Source organism: Bicyclus anynana, chromosome 18, assembly GCF_947172395.1.
Source record: "Bicyclus anynana chromosome 18, ilBicAnyn1.1, whole genome shotgun sequence".
NCBI lineage: Eukaryota > Metazoa > Arthropoda > Insecta > Lepidoptera > Nymphalidae > Bicyclus > Bicyclus anynana.
The window spans coordinates 2,621,872-2,638,447 of record NC_069100.1 but is presented as its reverse complement, the minus strand read 5'-3'; the positions used below and the strand labels follow the sequence as shown (position 1 = coordinate 2,638,447).

At 36.9% G+C, this 16,576-nt stretch overlaps 1 protein-coding gene across 1 annotated transcript in view; it reads left to right on the top strand.

The window, feature by feature from the left end:
* LOC112058104 (uncharacterized) overlaps nucleotides 1-16,576 on the top strand; it is a 120,930-nt gene that overhangs the window by 59,755 nt on the left and 44,599 nt on the right. The window lies entirely within an intron of this gene.

Genomic DNA, 16,576 nt, shown 5'->3' with positions numbered 1-16,576 from the left:
GTGATAACTCGGCTAATATATATGATACCAATATAAAATATAGCCTATAGCACTCCCCGATAATGTAGCATTCTACTGGTGAAAGAATTTTTAAAATCGGACCAGTAGTTCCGAAGATTACCCCATTTAAAAAATGTGACAAACTTACAAACTTACAAACTTTACCTCTTTATAATATTAGTATAGATTAGTATAGATTAAGAGTATGCTAATAGTAAAGCAATTTTGTAAAAGTAACAGGGTATCTGCGATCATTACTTTCGCAGGTTATTTCTTTATTGAATTTGAATTTGTAATCCTGTATATTGTGTTTTGTGGCAAAACTAATAAATAAAGATATTTTTTTTTCTTTCCAAAGGCACGGGAAAAAGTTCATTATCTTTATCATAATTGAGTCAGCAAAATGCCGTTACGTTCACTCAACTAGCACAATCCACAGTTTATCTAGGTCGTCCACAGAGCATAATATCGTTCATTCACACACTAATGACGTCACTTCCGGATACTTTGCAAATCTTTTCAGTGATAAACAATGAAAAGTTAATAATTTTTTAATGTTTTCCTACAGTTTTACTTGCTTACCTAATGTGCTAAGTCAGTTGTATTGTAAAAAAAATATGTATTTATATGTGCTTTAATATAAGTAGGTAATAAGGAAAGTAACGTATTTTAATTGGGAAAGGATTGATATTGTAACCGTCACAAATCCTTTAAATTATCACAATAAACAATTATGACATTTTTTGTTAATAAATCAATACATAAATACGTATACCTACAAATAAAATAGAATTGTCTGTCAGTGACTTTAAAATTACTGTTTTCTCAAGTGCTTGTATAATCACTTAATAAAACAAACGAACTTTTTTTTAAATGTTCTGAAATGGCTAAGCCGATTTTAATGGGACATTGAGAAGGTTATTGAGCAATATACAGACCGTTTATCCCGGAAAGTCCAGTCTCAATAATATATATACTTTTAATAGGTATACAAAATTGGCAATTTACAGTATTCTAACCCCCGACGCAAAAGATGGGTGTTATAAGTTAGACGTGTCTGTTTGTCTATCAGTATGTCTGTGGCACCATAGCTCCCGAACGTATGAAGCGATTTCAATTTAGGGGGTTAGGGAACTATCTGGGGGGTTAAAGTGGGGGAAAATAACCGAATGTCTGCAAATATACTCTAGTGGGGTCTCAAACGAAAGCGCACTGAAAGAGAATATTGATGACTTGATCGAGAGTGTAATGAATAATTTCATGACCTTCAGGGGTTTTTCAAAATTTTAAATTTTATGTTATCCAAAGGAAAACTGATGACCGTAATTAGCCCAGGATGACTGTAATAGCCTAATGGATATGACCTCCGCCTCCGATTCCGGAGGGTGTGGATTCGAATCCGATCCAGCATGCACCACCAACTTTTCAGTTGTGTGCATATTAAGAAATTAAATATCACGTGTCTCTAACGGTTAAGGAAAAACATCGTGAGGAAACCTGCATACCGGAGAATTTTCTTTCTCTGCGTGTGTGAAGTCAGCCAATCCGCATTGGGCCAGCGTGGTGGACTATTGGCCTAACCCCTCTTATTCTGAGAGGAGACTCGTGCTCAGCAGTGAGCCGAATATGGGTACGGGGAAGCTGACAGTGTACCTACCTATTAAAAAAGCGTACGCCAGAGACTTAAAACATGTAGATTTCTTATATGGGTAAACATAATAGATTGCATCATACCACTTATTGTGTTTCACAAGTGTGTAACCTGCAGTAAGCACAATGCTTCAATTCATTTGGCGCCAATCAACGCCCGCCCATGGAGACCACATACCGTCAAAGGCACCGCTCTCCTTATTTGATTGCGATCATATAGAGATTATGTAAACAAATATCAATAAGGCGAAAATGCTGCGTACACTTAATTTTGTTATCCAATGCGATCTCAATTAGCAGAGATAGATGAAATTTGAATATAGTGTTCGATGTTCTGCTTTAAGTATAAAAAAAATAAGAAAGATTCAAATAGGTGTAAGTGTGGAAGGTGAAATATTCTCCTTTTCCGGTCCGAGGTCCGAGAAGAGCCTACAACAAACATAAGATGTAATGTTTATTGTTTTCCTCTAACTTTCAACAACATTATCAAGGTTGCTTGAAAGAAATCGCTACGTAGCGATAAGGTCGTCTTTTGCATCCTACTGCTATGCTATACTTTTTCTTTCTTGTTATTTTTTTTATGTTGTGATGTACAAATAAAGTATAAATAAATTATCAGCCGATGGACGTCCACTGCTGGACATGTGCCTTTGTAAGAATTTCCAAATACCACGGTCTTGAGCCGCCAGCATCCAACGGCTCCCAGCTATCAGCTTGATGTCATCGGTCCACCTAGCGGGGGGTCGACCAACACTACGTTTTCCGGTGCGGGATCGCCATTCCAGCAACTTAGATACCAACGTCCTAGCTCTTCGAACTAGGTAGTTTATTGCAACCTCTCCTTTGCGACTCGTTGACCTAAATCGCAATTTCGTCTGCGAATCTCCTCAATACTGATTACTTTCGAACTTCGACCAGTGAGAGGACTAGCTAGCTAGTACCTAGTATGTGTAGCGTGTATAAATAATAAAAAAGTACGTTGATCCCTCAAACGGTGCCATCATCCCTAAATCACTGGCTTTAATAAGCGCAAGTAACTTGAAACCGAATTGACGTGCACCGCTCTAGATGGGGAGAAGATATAATTATTACAGAATACTGGACCAGTGGGTCCAATGAATATCTATTTAGCTGTGTAGACTGGGATTTTATTGCTTGATGCATATCTAAATCTGATACAAGAAATCTGAGTATAAAATAAATTACAAAGTAATCAACCCAAACCCAATTTTCGACTTTAAAACTCTAGTTTCATAACTTAGGTATCATCACAAACTTCATGACAAACATAATAATGTAAGAAATTGTAAATCTATTCCGAGATTGGCTTTTTACATAAGTGTAACTTGTAAACTAGCAGACGCTGTTTGTTGTTGACGCTGCAAATTCTGTTTTTTTACAACGAATAGGAGTAGCAAACATACACACATACATATACACAAACTTTTACCATAATAATATTTATTTTTCATTGCAGGTGGACCATAATAAAGAATATATTCAGCTGTGTATCTTGTGTCATACGCAAGTACGCAGTGTATCTTAGCGAGGTTGTACTATATGTGCACTTGTGCAGTTGTGTTACAACTTCAGAGCTAACTAGATGTTTTGTGCATACTATACCTATCTGAAGAATGCAGCTATGTGATCTATGTCTACTCTTAGAGTTCCAGAGGTGTTGCTCGAGTTAAAGTAACTTGAAACCGTAAACTGTACAAAGTACATCCATAGAGATAATATAACTTGGCTTGCGACGTTGAACACCTATCGATCTTTGTTAAAAAGAGATAGATGAACGAGGATGAGAAGACATTATTTCCCTAAGGAAAGCAAAATCACTCAAATCTCTACATTAAACACTTATATACAAAAAAACTTAAAAATACTACAGTTTTGCTTTACTTGAATAGTTAGTTAGGTTTTGTTTGCTTTGAGTCCGTATTAGCTAATTATTTAGCTTTTGAGTTTCATACAAATACCCTTCCCATTCACTTAACTTTTTTAACATCTACTAATTATTAAAAAAAAAACATTTTTTAATAAAAAGTGGCCCATGTAATAATCAAAAGTATGATCTATCTTCGTTTTACATTTCAGCCAAATCGGGTCAGAAGTTGCGGCATTAAAGAGTAACAGACATCCATACAAACTTTCGCGTTTATAATATTAGTACGATGTACATTGAGTGGTGTGCATAAGTATTTAACTAGGGTAGGCATTATACCTACTAATTCCTTCTCCAATCCAAATGAGGGTCGACAATTTTGCCATTTATGAAATGTACACCACTTTATAGATTTATGCGAAATGAGAACCAAATTACTTTTGTCTCTTTCTACATTTAAATGTTAAAATACAACAATTTTCAGAGACCACGGTACAAGCGTGGGTACACCCCTATATTGAAACAACCAATCAGAATAAAGCACGCTCACCCTCAGTGAGATTTCCACCAATCACAACACATTTAGACAGTCAGGTGTGATCAATATAGGTGTTGTGTTACAAAGGATGTGCTAAAAAAGGAATTTCGGTTTATCCTTTCAATGTGTTACTACTATAAACTAGTTTTGTTATCAGGGTTTGCTTGAACTGAAGTGTGTGTGGATTTTCATCCTCCTCCTTCGGCGGACAAGTTAGTCCGCTTCCTTCTAAGATTACATCCTCACTTACCATCAGGTGAGATTGTTGTCAAGGGCTACCTTCTAAAGCAAACTTTTTTGTATTTTATAAATAGATTATCAAAGCCGCATGTCTTCTTGATAAACAAATTTCCGCACAAAGTGGCATGGGGTTGTGACTCCGTCAAGTTTCTAACTCTTTGCTCGGAATTTTTATTGAAAATTTAAAATTTAAAAAAAATGTTATTTGGGTTTCGCCGGCTTCACACGTTACTTGTAAAGACTCACTCTGTGATATTATAATAGCCCGATATAAGACTCAAACCTCGGACCCGAAACCGAAGTTACATAGGCTAACCACTGGACCAATGAGACAATCTTGACTTATTTTAAGTCCAAGCTAGCAAACAATAAAAACAGAAAAGTAGCAAAGATTAGTGATAAACAGGTGTTCGAAACAAAACTGTCAAAATCTGATAACGATTTGTCGAAACTCGAAATCTTCACGCTCTCACGATACTTTTATTAGTATTTTTAAGTTTATGTTAAAAAGATCTGTTTCCTTAATAATTTCACTATTCTCACATTATCATCAGGTATTTTTAACGGCTCATTACAGGGTCAGGCCTCCCTTCACAGTCCTGTGTATAGAATCCCTAATGTATAAAAGAAGAGATAAAGCTCTGAACCATCATCACCATCATTAACAGCCGTTGGGTGTCCACTGCTGGGCATAGGCATCATGCATAGACTTCCAAACACCACGGTCTCGAGCCACTACCATCCAGCGGCTCCCTGCAATCCACCTGATGTCTTCGATCGTCCTAATGGGGGGTCGACCAACACTGCGCTTTTCGGTGTTGGGTCGCCATTCCAGCATCTTCGGACCCCAACGTCCATTGCAGTGGATTCACCAGTATCCAGTAGGCTAAGTAGGCTGGAGCCTAGGGCGGCAGATTTTAGAGGGCGGCAAATTTGACCTAAAAACTTTCTGTTCTACAGAAATAAAGAAAATCTAACGACAGTTTTAATATTTTAGTCTTATACACATACAGTCTTACTAAAATATTAAAACTTGCAATTTTATTGACACAATTTAAGGTACTTATGTATTGATTGCAAATTAGAACACCTATCGAATTTCAGAGTTCAGTAGGGTTGCAAAAATTCAACAGCATACTGGCGGCAAATTTTTGAATCCGCCACTGGTCCATTGGCTATTTGCCCTGCCCTTAAAGCCGATGACTCGCTGAGCTATGTCAGTGGCTTTGGTTCTTCTACAGATCTCCTCATTTTTGATTTGATCACGCAGAAAACCATCACACGAACTCCATTACCTAGTATTATATTTAAATCAATCAATTCAACTCCTTTCGTCTATAACATCAAGTACCATAGACCCTTGAGAAATTAATACAGAGCTTCCATAGACTATAGAGCTTGCATTGAACATTGCACATTGTGTGCAAGCCGCAGGGGATTAAATGCGCAACATTTGTATTGTTGTAACCAGATTGTGCGACAAAATGCGACGCCATTGTTGTGTTGAGTGACGATCAGTTGCAACTTGACATTATTCGACATTTATGACGTAGAACTACGGAACCCAAATCTGCGCGTAATATTGAACCTCGACTATTTATATTTTTTTTTTTAATAAAAATTTAGGCTTGCACTTATCATGCCTATGGCGATGGGATGTAATGATGATTTCTGGCGCGTGCCATAAATATATCTGTTATAAAATCATAGATGGCACGAAACAGAGACACCGTAAAGGCACAGTGGTTGTCTGGAAGAGATCGCTCTTTAGCGATAAGACCGCCATTTGTACATTAGTTTCTAAGTGTTATTATAAGTTATTGTTTATTTTTGTTTTTAATGTACAATAAAGTATATTTCTTCTTCTTCTTCTTCTTCATTACGCTATAGCTATAAAGATGCATATTATAATTGAAACTGCTGACGCCGCGCGATTTCACTCGCGTGGTTCCCGTTCCCATAGAAATACAGGGATAACATATAGCCTATAGCCTTCCTCGATAAATGGGCTATCTAACACTGAAAGAATTTTTCGATTCAGACAGTAGTTCCGACAGTAGTTCAGTAGATTAGCGCGTTCAGTCAATCAAACAAACAAAGAAACTCTTCAGCTTTATAGATTATTATAGAAGTATAGATATATTGATATATGTGTAGTAATATTATACACTGGCAACTAAGAATTAATATTGGCAGTATTCCACCTCTGAGAGTTGACGTACCGTGAAATACAACTGTCACAAGATTCATTTGACTAATGTACTTAACAAAAGGGCTCGACGATTAACGGATTATATTCTGAATAAATTGTAACTAAATTCGTTCAATTATTGCAATTAATGATGTGATGTCAGCCTTCTCTTCACACATAGATAGATATCACGTCTTATTCCCGTATAGGTAGGCAGAGACCTTGCCTATCGCCTTGCTTCTATTCCTATGAATCCTTTCATACAACTTCGTCGGTTTAGGGTCCTCTTAACCTGTCCTGTATTGAAAATATTCTGAATTTGATGATCCAGGTACGTTTACCTTGGCCTTTCCCTTTCAACTTTTCCGTTAACCCTTTGTCTTTTATTATTATCCTATCATTCATATTCTCTACGTAACCAATCCATCTAAGCATTCCTTTCTCTTATTATCTTAGCCTTTTAGTCACTACATCTTCTTTTATACCACGACGTTCTCATACTACACTATTTTTTTATATACATTCATACTCCTGTTCTCATCTCTACTGCATTTAATTTACCTATACTCATATTATGTTTCTCCTACCTTCATCTAACTTTGTTTTAAATCTAGACTCATTATGATTTTTATGGAAAAGAGATAATCATCAATACAATTTAATATTGGAGAGCAACAGAATAATTAGTGAAATATTTACGAATTGCAACGCTATGTCACTCAATCAACCAAGTGTGTTCAGTCAAAAATTTCGATTGCGTATACGCACAGTGTCAAACAACAATGGAGCTGTTCATTTTGCCCTCGAACTATTGTGCCCTTTGTTCGGATACTCGTAACTGAGGATTAATGTTGTCACGCCTTTGCTCCTTCACTTTATTGACAAAAAAAAATAATGTTCCAATTTCAAACTTACGTCTAGCGCGCGAAGATTCGACATCGAATCACTTTTGAATTTAGAACGCTTGTTGAATTTGACATCGCTAAACTTGTTATTACTTTTTTTTAAATACAACTTTAAGTGAAAGTATTAAGGTATGTTTTGCAATACATATTATTTCAAATAAAGATTAGCACACATTTTGCGCTGCAATTAAAAAAAAAGGTTTTACAGATAATTTTGTTGGGATTAGCGAACATTTGTGTAATCCAGCGTGGAATTTGTTTACTTCGAGATAATGAAGTGCAGATAATCTGATCGGATTTTTTGCTCCATTAACATTAGGTGTAAACAGTCTCAACTTCATTAAAAAAATGCAGAAAAACACATTTAATTTTAAGTTTTAGGGACCATTGTCCCTAAAACTTACTGAAATGTCTGTCATATTAAATTAGTCTTTATCAATAAAAAGTAAATAGGTAATAGGTAGGTATATGGGCTACTATTTTAGTTAAACCAAATAAATCCTAATATACTTTTTTGTTTTTTTTCTGATTGTGTAAGTGCCGTAGGCTCCTTTATCTCTGGGGGACCTCAGCGGCGTCGCCGGGGGGTTTGGGCGAGCGCAGAAGCATCGCCTGATGGGATCCGAAGGCAGAAGCAGAAAAGGTGGGCGGAATGAGAATAACTAAGAGCGTCTCCTCTGACAATTAATTTGCGTGTAAATAACTTATGGTGTAGGAGTAGAGTTTTGTTAAATGAGCTTTTTGTGACAAAGTTTGTCTGGGGAAGCATTACTGCCATGCTTATTTCTGCCGCCACGCAGCAATGCTGTGTTCTGATTTGAAAGGCATACCTGTGTAATTGCTCATGTAGCTTAACACAAACATCAACAAGTTAATTAAGACAAGGCGGTACCTCGTACGATGTATCATTTGCCTGCTCTGTTAAGTGAGGACCTATAGTTCTGAGACATAGTCACTAACTATGCTCCTCATAAAAAGGCTCAGTCACACAGTGGGCGATGGAACGAGCTATAGAAGTATCTCTGCATGATCGACTCAGAAATGGAAGAAACGCAAAAGAACCAAAACCACCGACATAGTCCAACGTGTCGTGAAGCTGAAGTGGCACTGGGCGGGGCACATAGTTCGAAAAGCCGATGGACATTGCGGTGCCAACGTGCTGGAATGGCGACCTTGCACTAGTAAGCGCAGTGTTGGTCTACCCCCCCCAGGTGGACTGACGACATCAAGCGAGTCGCAGGGACTCGCTGGATGCAGGCGGCTCAGGAGCGTGACGTTTAGAAGTCCCTACAAAGGCCTATGTACTCGTAGAGGACGTCCATCGGCTGATATGATGATGATAAGCGTAGCTCTGTTTAAAGACGTTAGTTTTCCACTGACCATCAGTGGCCTTATGTATCTCAGTGTACCATTCAAACAATGAGTCACTACACCGGTTGTCGTATTTTGGTTTTTGTGAATACCTATGATTTTTATGATAATATTTATGACAGTTATTTCTATGATAATATTTCATTGGTCATTCATTGGCAATGATCTTTTAACTATCGTCTAACATGAATATTTCAACAAAATTACGTAAATATCAGTTTTTCGTTAAAATAACATTACACTACCTGTTAATACCACTACTAGACTAAAGTTACTTTACGGAACATGACGTTTATTGTGTCATTTCGTTGAAAACACAATGTTAGAAGATTGAAAAAACGAAAGTACGATAAAAAACGATGTAGTGACTGATTACTTGAATGGCACACCGAGTTACATAATAACCTTGCTAGTTGGACATCTGTTTAATCTATCAATTATTTATTTTAGTATTATGATAAACAGATTTCCCGTGAGCAAGAATTAATATTTATTTACGAAACAATCCCGGCGTTACGCCTATGAGAGTTTGGCGGAGCGTGAAATGCAACTGTCACATGAATCTATTTGTTAATATGAGAACATGATTTGAAGCTTACGTATCTTCGTGGGCAGTATAAATAAAAGCTAATGTACCGCAAGCACAGAATAAAGATGATCCAGAACGAGTCTTTACAAGCGTAGTGAAGCCGGTGAAACTCATAAAAACCCCAAACGTTACGGGTCTCCTTTTTTCATAATTTATATTTCAAAATTTACTTCGTCCGCGTGGAATTCAGTTTATTTCAAATCCCGCGGAAACCGTGGATTTTCCGGGATAAAAAGTAGCCTATGTGTTAATCCAGAGTAAAATCTATTTCCATTCCAAATTTCAGCAAAATCGCTTCAGTAGCCGCAGCGTAAAAGAGGAACAAACATACTTACACACTTTCACACAAACTTTCGCCTTTATAACATTAGTGTGATAGTCTCAAGTGTGATTATATGAATTATTTTGTATGAAAACATAAATAGTTTTTATTTACTTAGTCGAGGTTACTACACTATTGATGAGTTCCTTAACGACAAAGGTGCTTGGAGGCCATTGGATCAGCTTCCACCTTCACACAGGAAATAAAACTATAAGAAATTGTAATTTAATTGTTATCAAATGTAAATTGTAATACTGTATGACTTTTTCAAAAGAGCAACTGTTGAGTTTCTTGCCGGTATCTTCTCAGCAGAACCTGCCTTCCGAACCGGTGGTAGAATCTTTACAAATAGTCAACTGACGTGTCAAAAGTGCTTGTAAACTGAGCCTACTTGAAATAAATGATTTTTGATTTTGATTTTGATTTTTTAGTTATGCAGTTCGGCTCCTATTAGTGGACTCGTCAACACCTTGAAGTTATGGGAAATATTCCCGAGCACCCTGTATAGTGGCATTCCGGTGTCAGAAACTCAACACCGGACAGATAAGAACCGCTCAATAACGAGCAGTAACAAGAGAACAACTCGTTTAGTAGCGGTGGAAGACACAACACATTGGAGATTCCATTATTAGTGAAATTAGCTATTAACCAACTTGACAATAGAAGGTTCCGTTGTCGACCTGTTTTAAATAAATAAAGAATTTAAAACAAAATTTCAAGAACTCTATGGATTTCTTTAGGACCTCATCATCAGATCTTGACCTTATGATCATGGAGAGTCCAGTAACCGCGACATTATTTAATACAATTAGAAAAAGACAGTTAACCAATAGTGACCGAAAAGGAGATATCGCTCTCTCTTTCGTCCTGTCGCAACGGAAGAGACAGTGATAATTTCAGCACTATTGGTCGACAATTTGTCATGGCGCGCCAGGCTACAGACCGTTCCAGTACAATCGTTCTTCAAAAGGGGGACCAAACATGTAGACATGAAAAAAATATTCCGAAGAATTCAGAACCTCCCCTGGTAAAAAAAATTGTTTAATTTTAGAACACGTTGAGAAATTTTAGAGATTCTCTAAAAACAAAAAACTTAACAAATTGCCGTCAAAAAAATATACCAATAACGACATCGTATCGACATTTTCGCATGACATTCTTTCCTAACACCTTTTTGTGTAGGGAACGGAGACTCTAAGGGAACGTCCACATATGCAACATTTTCTTAAAGTTACCGAGTTAAAAGCAAAGTGTCGCTTAACTCGTGTAATTTTGGTTTCCATAGATAATTTGGAATTAATTTTAGGTTATCTATACTTATAATAATTCTGTAGAGAGGTCAATTCTGTACATGAAATATATTTCCAAAATAACTATCAGGGGGTGATTAGTGGTCGATACTGATGCCAAAAATGCAATCAGTAAAATTTTTGTCTGTCTGTCTGTCTGTCTGTATGTTCTTTATAGAAACAAGAACTACTCGACGGATTTTAACGAAACTTGGTTCAATTATTCTTCATACTCCTGGGCTGGTTATAGTATACTTTTCATCACGTTATGATCAATAGGAGCAGAGCAGTGAAGGAAAATGTTGGGAAAATGGGAGAAGTTACTCAATTATTTAAGCTTCAATGGCGTGGTATGTTCGTTATAGAAACAAAAACTACTCGACGGTTTTTAACAAAAATTACAATTATTCTTCATACAGGGGTAGGGGTAGTAAAGGGTTTCACGCGGACGAAGTCGCGGGCGTCCGCTAGTTTTTAATATAGTTAATAATTATTATAGTTTATGTTTCTGTTGTTATTGATTCTCGAAAGTAGCTACATCTCACACTTTAGTAAGTAGTAAGAGTTATTTAAGTGCAGGCCCACATCCGAAATTACCTCATAAAGAGCCATCGTCTAGATACATACAGGTTTAGGAAGGTTTCAACAGAGAATTTGGCATTTATAGACAATATGATTGAATTTATAACGATGGTGGTAGCTACATAAAACAGAGTCAAGTTGAATTTATGTTTATAGCAAGCTGGAAGTTGGTTATGATGAAAATCATTGAAATGATAATTACAATATGTATGGTAAAACTGTAAACTGGCGTAAATCGTAATGTACCTACTGTACTATTACCCCCAATGATGGGTTACTTTACGTCATGTCATACATGTGGACGTTACCTTAGTCTCTTTTTTTGGTATTTTTCATATTTTTAAGGTCACACGACACCTCATTACTAGGCTATTGCTATTTTTTAACCTACTCGTTAAGTATTACGTAGAGTTGTTATGGATAAGACGACAAGATTCTTGAAACTTATGCTTAAAGCAGTACTTAATCTTCGTTATTTGGTAGAGGTACTCTCCGCCATTTTGTAATTTTTTAAATTGTCTAATATTGACGGCAATATTTTTAATTGCCTAATGAAGTTGAAAGAATGAAAACTCCTACGCAGAACTCGAACATAGAACGTCGTGATCCAAGGACACATAAACAACTGTACCAACGAGACTAACATTATCTTCTACACTTATAATAAATCTGTAGAGATCAATTATGCTCATGAAATACATTTCCAAAATAACTATCGGCGGGTGATTAGTGATCGATACTGATGCCAAAAATGCAATCAGTAAAACTGTTGTCTATATGTCTGTCTGTCTGTATGTTCGTTATAGAAATAAAAACTACTCGACGGATTTTCACGAAACTTGTTACAATTATTCTTCATACTCCTGGGAGGTTATACCGTCGTGTTCCGTACGCTCCATCTGTATATTATTGATTAATCTGTGAGGTTGGTAAAGGATTAGTTGAAGAAACAGTTGAAATATAGAACATCATGACCGACAGCGTTTTAGTTCGTATTGTTAAATAAATAAATATTTAAAAATAAAAATTTTCATGTAATCACGGTTTAAAAAAATATGATTATTTGTTTTTCAATCTAGTAGAACGATAATGATCAACTTAGGAACATTCAAATAGTGTCAACTGGCCTATTCGGTAGATACTTAGGTAAGGTATGTATATCCACATTATTCTGTGATGTGATGCTGAAGAGAGAGGATGAGCAGTTTTTGTGACAATAAATCTGTCAGGGGCGTCACGCTGTGACAGCGCACGCGCAACATTAACCCAGAGGTTAATTAGTTGTTTTTTGGGTGAAAAATTGCTACTGGATAAAGGAGTTATTGTTTTTTGGTTTAAGTAAACTGAGTTTAAGCCATTGCGATTATTATACAATTTTCGCTTTGTTGTTTTAACATGATCATAATTAACGAAGGTACGATCTAGTCCAGTGTGCCTAGTGGGAAATTTCAATATTTTCATACTGGTATTATCGCGTTTACGTAATCGCGAATTTATATGGAATTGAAACAGGTGTGCAGTAGTGCCACTAGATGTCTCTGTTTCAATTCCTTAGAAATTCGCGTTTACGTTAACGCGATAGTAACAGTATCAAACTGCCACTAGGCGCTCAGATCACTCCGGCCCTATAACAAAAAAAGCATGGATTCGATTCCGAGTCCCTAAAATTTTTGATATTACCTAATATCTAATAATTTATATTTTATATAAAGATAAAAAAAGCCGTGATAGCCCAGTGGATATGACCTCTGTCTCCGATTCCGGGGGGTGTGGGTTCGATTCCGGTCCGGGGCATGCTCCTCCAACTTTTCAGTTGTGTGCATTTTAAGAAATTAAATATCACGTGTCTCAATCGGTGAAGGAAAACATCGTAAGGAAACCTGCATACCAGATAATTATTTTAATTATCTGCGTGTGTGAAGTCTGCCAATCCGCATTGGGCCAGCGCGGTGGACTATTGGCCTTACCCCTCTCATTCTGAGAGGAGACTTGAGCTCAGCAGTAAGCCGAATATGTGTTGATGACGACGATATTTAAGATATATAACATCTAGGGTAGGCCAAGTGCGGAAAAGGCCCAGGAAAGAAGAAGAAGATACCCCTCGGTTTTACGATTTCTAAGTTGTACGAACAATAGCAATAGCTAATTGGGCTAGTGATTGTTAATTTAAAGAGCTATTTTAATATAAAAAAATAAAATAGATAAGATCAAAAGACATTAAACCAAATTAAGTTCTCAAATCCGCAAAATAACACTTGATTGGTACTCCCCCTCAATTATTGTAATAAGCCGCCGAGGGTGCAAACCTAATAAAGGGTGAATACTGACATATGTTTGCTGAGGGTATAATGCCAAATTATCTGGAAAATTTCACTCAATTATATCAATTTAATGCTGTCTTTTCGGCGTGTTTGTTATTGTAGAAATTAAAACTTTTTTGCAGAATATATGTAGGTATATTAATAATAATTGAATCCTGCAGTTACCCACTCGTATTTCCCGTTTTCGTTAGGATACGGGTATAGAATGAAGCCTAATAATACTCCCTGATAATGTAGCTTTCCATTGGTGAAATTCTTTTTAAAATCGGTTCAGTAGCCGGTTGAGAGGCTAAAGCCATGGCTAGTTACCACCCTACCGACAAAGACGTACCGCCAAGCGATTTACCGTTCCGGTAATGATGATGATGAAGGACTTAAAAACAGCAAGGTCTTGATCCGCCAGCATCCAAATAGTTTCAATTCCGATTTCCGGTACAGTGTCAGCAGTCACGAACAAGCTCGTCAGTATAGCTTGGCAAGTTCTTTGATGACACTCCCATGATATGCGGGCGACGGGGGAAAGGACTGCGTGGGTGTGAAGTCGTGCGCGCGGGGCATCGCTACCCCCTCCCGGCCCGCGCTGACCATCGGGAGTGCTACGAACGAATTTACCAAGCTATAATTCTAGAAGAATCCAGAAGTGTTCGGAAGTAGTAGAATATTATATTTACATAATATTTGTTTTAAGCATTATTCTATTTTAGTATTAGAGTAAAATTCATGAAATACACAACATACCTATTTATTAACTGACTTTAAAAAAGAGGAGGAGGCTCTTAATTCGACGTTTTTTTTTAATGTATGTTACTCCATAACTTTGTCATTTATTAACCAATTTTGAAAATTGACGGCCTCGGTATGCGCGGTGGATTTACAAGACGGAAGTCCTAGGTTCGATCCCCGCCTGGGTTAATTGAGGTTTTCTTCATTGGCCCAGGTCTGGCTGGGAGGCTTCGGCCGTGGCTAGTTACCAGCCTACCGACAAAGACGTACCGCCAAGCGATTTAGCGTTCCGGTACGAAGTCGTGTAGAAACCGAAAGGAGTGTCAATTTCATCCTACTCTTAACAAGTTTGCCCGCTTCCATCTTAGATTGCATCATCATTTACCATCAGGTGGGATTGTAGTCAAGGGCTAACTTGTAGAGAAAAAATTTTTTTTTTGTTTGAGTAAGAGTATACTACTTCCAGATTAGTCGCATTTCATTTTCGTGGAGATCGGTTTAGTAATTTTGTATTAAAATCAAAATAACTAAAATACGTCTACTAAGTCCGTTCCATTTTTAAATTAAAAAGATTTTTTTTTATAAATCATTGTCGTTACCTGCAGCTAAATATAAGTTCTCGTAGAATTATCACAGGGTATCCCTAGAGATACGTATTGGTGGACACATGGTGTTTTTGATAATTCGCTACCGGTGAATCCTTTGTCACAAATACTCGCAGCCCTTTGAATCTGTGCTAATAAATTTAATTAGTCCCGCTGGGACGAGCGGTGTCGGGTTTTATGATAATATCACGGTCTTCCCTTTGTTGTAAAGTGCCGGGTTAGGGTGAATTTAAGAATTTTTATATGTTAAACAGAATCTCATCATTTTGCTGCAATAAGAAAACTAGCTGACGCCTTATAACCTTATAACCTTTCTCGACAAATGGGCTATCTGAAAGAATCAGAAAGAATTTATGAAATCGGTCCAGTAATTCCTGAGATTAGCGCGTTCAATCTAACAAACAAACAAACTCTTCAGCTTTATAATAATAGTATAGATAAACTATTCTCTATTTAGGGCCTGCCCCTGTAGCCAAGTGGCACGTCGATTCTCTTTCTACGATCGCTAACGCTTCGAAAACTAGAAAGATTTATGGGAATGACATTTGCTGCACAGGTCACGTGATCAAGATCTGTCATTCCAATACATTTTTCTAGATTTCGAAGTGTTTGCGATCGTAGAAAGAGATCCAATCGACATCTTGATCACGTGACCTGTCGATAATTAATGTAATCCCCATACATTATTTAATTTTCGAAGCGTTAGATTTTGTAGAAAGGAAATCGAGTTGCCACATGGCTACAGGCCCAGCTTCCGAAACAAGACGATACTGGAGAGTATACTATTCCGTCTGCTTTCTAATAGAGCGACAGCTAGCTAGCTAATAGCCAGACATCTTATAAAGGCTGGAAGTTCGTCTTCATGAACTTGCGAACTCACGAATGATGAATGAAAAAAAAAAAAAAAAGGAGCAGCTGGCGTATTTCCTATTTTAGTATTTATTACGAGTATCAACCTATTAAAATAAACAACTAATCAATTGACAAAATGTCTCACTATGATACAAAATACAAATGTCATCCGGTGGATAACAATACATAAAGTATGTAGATGAATTTTGTCCAGTGATTAGTTCTTTATTTTAATAAGTTGAGAGTTTTTGCTTTTTAGTTTAGGTTAATTTTTGAGTTGGAAGTCGGTTAAATTTTTTTTATTAAAATTTTTTAATAAGTTGATAATAGAGATCAAAATAGTGAATAAGCCAGCAGAGGGCCTAATGGCAGTTTGATACCGTGACGATCGCGTTAACGTAAAGGCGAATTTGTAAGGAATTAAAACAGCGCCATCTAGTGGCACTACTGCACAACTGTTTCAATTCCATATAATTCGCGTTTACGTTAACGCGATAGTAACAGTATGAAAAT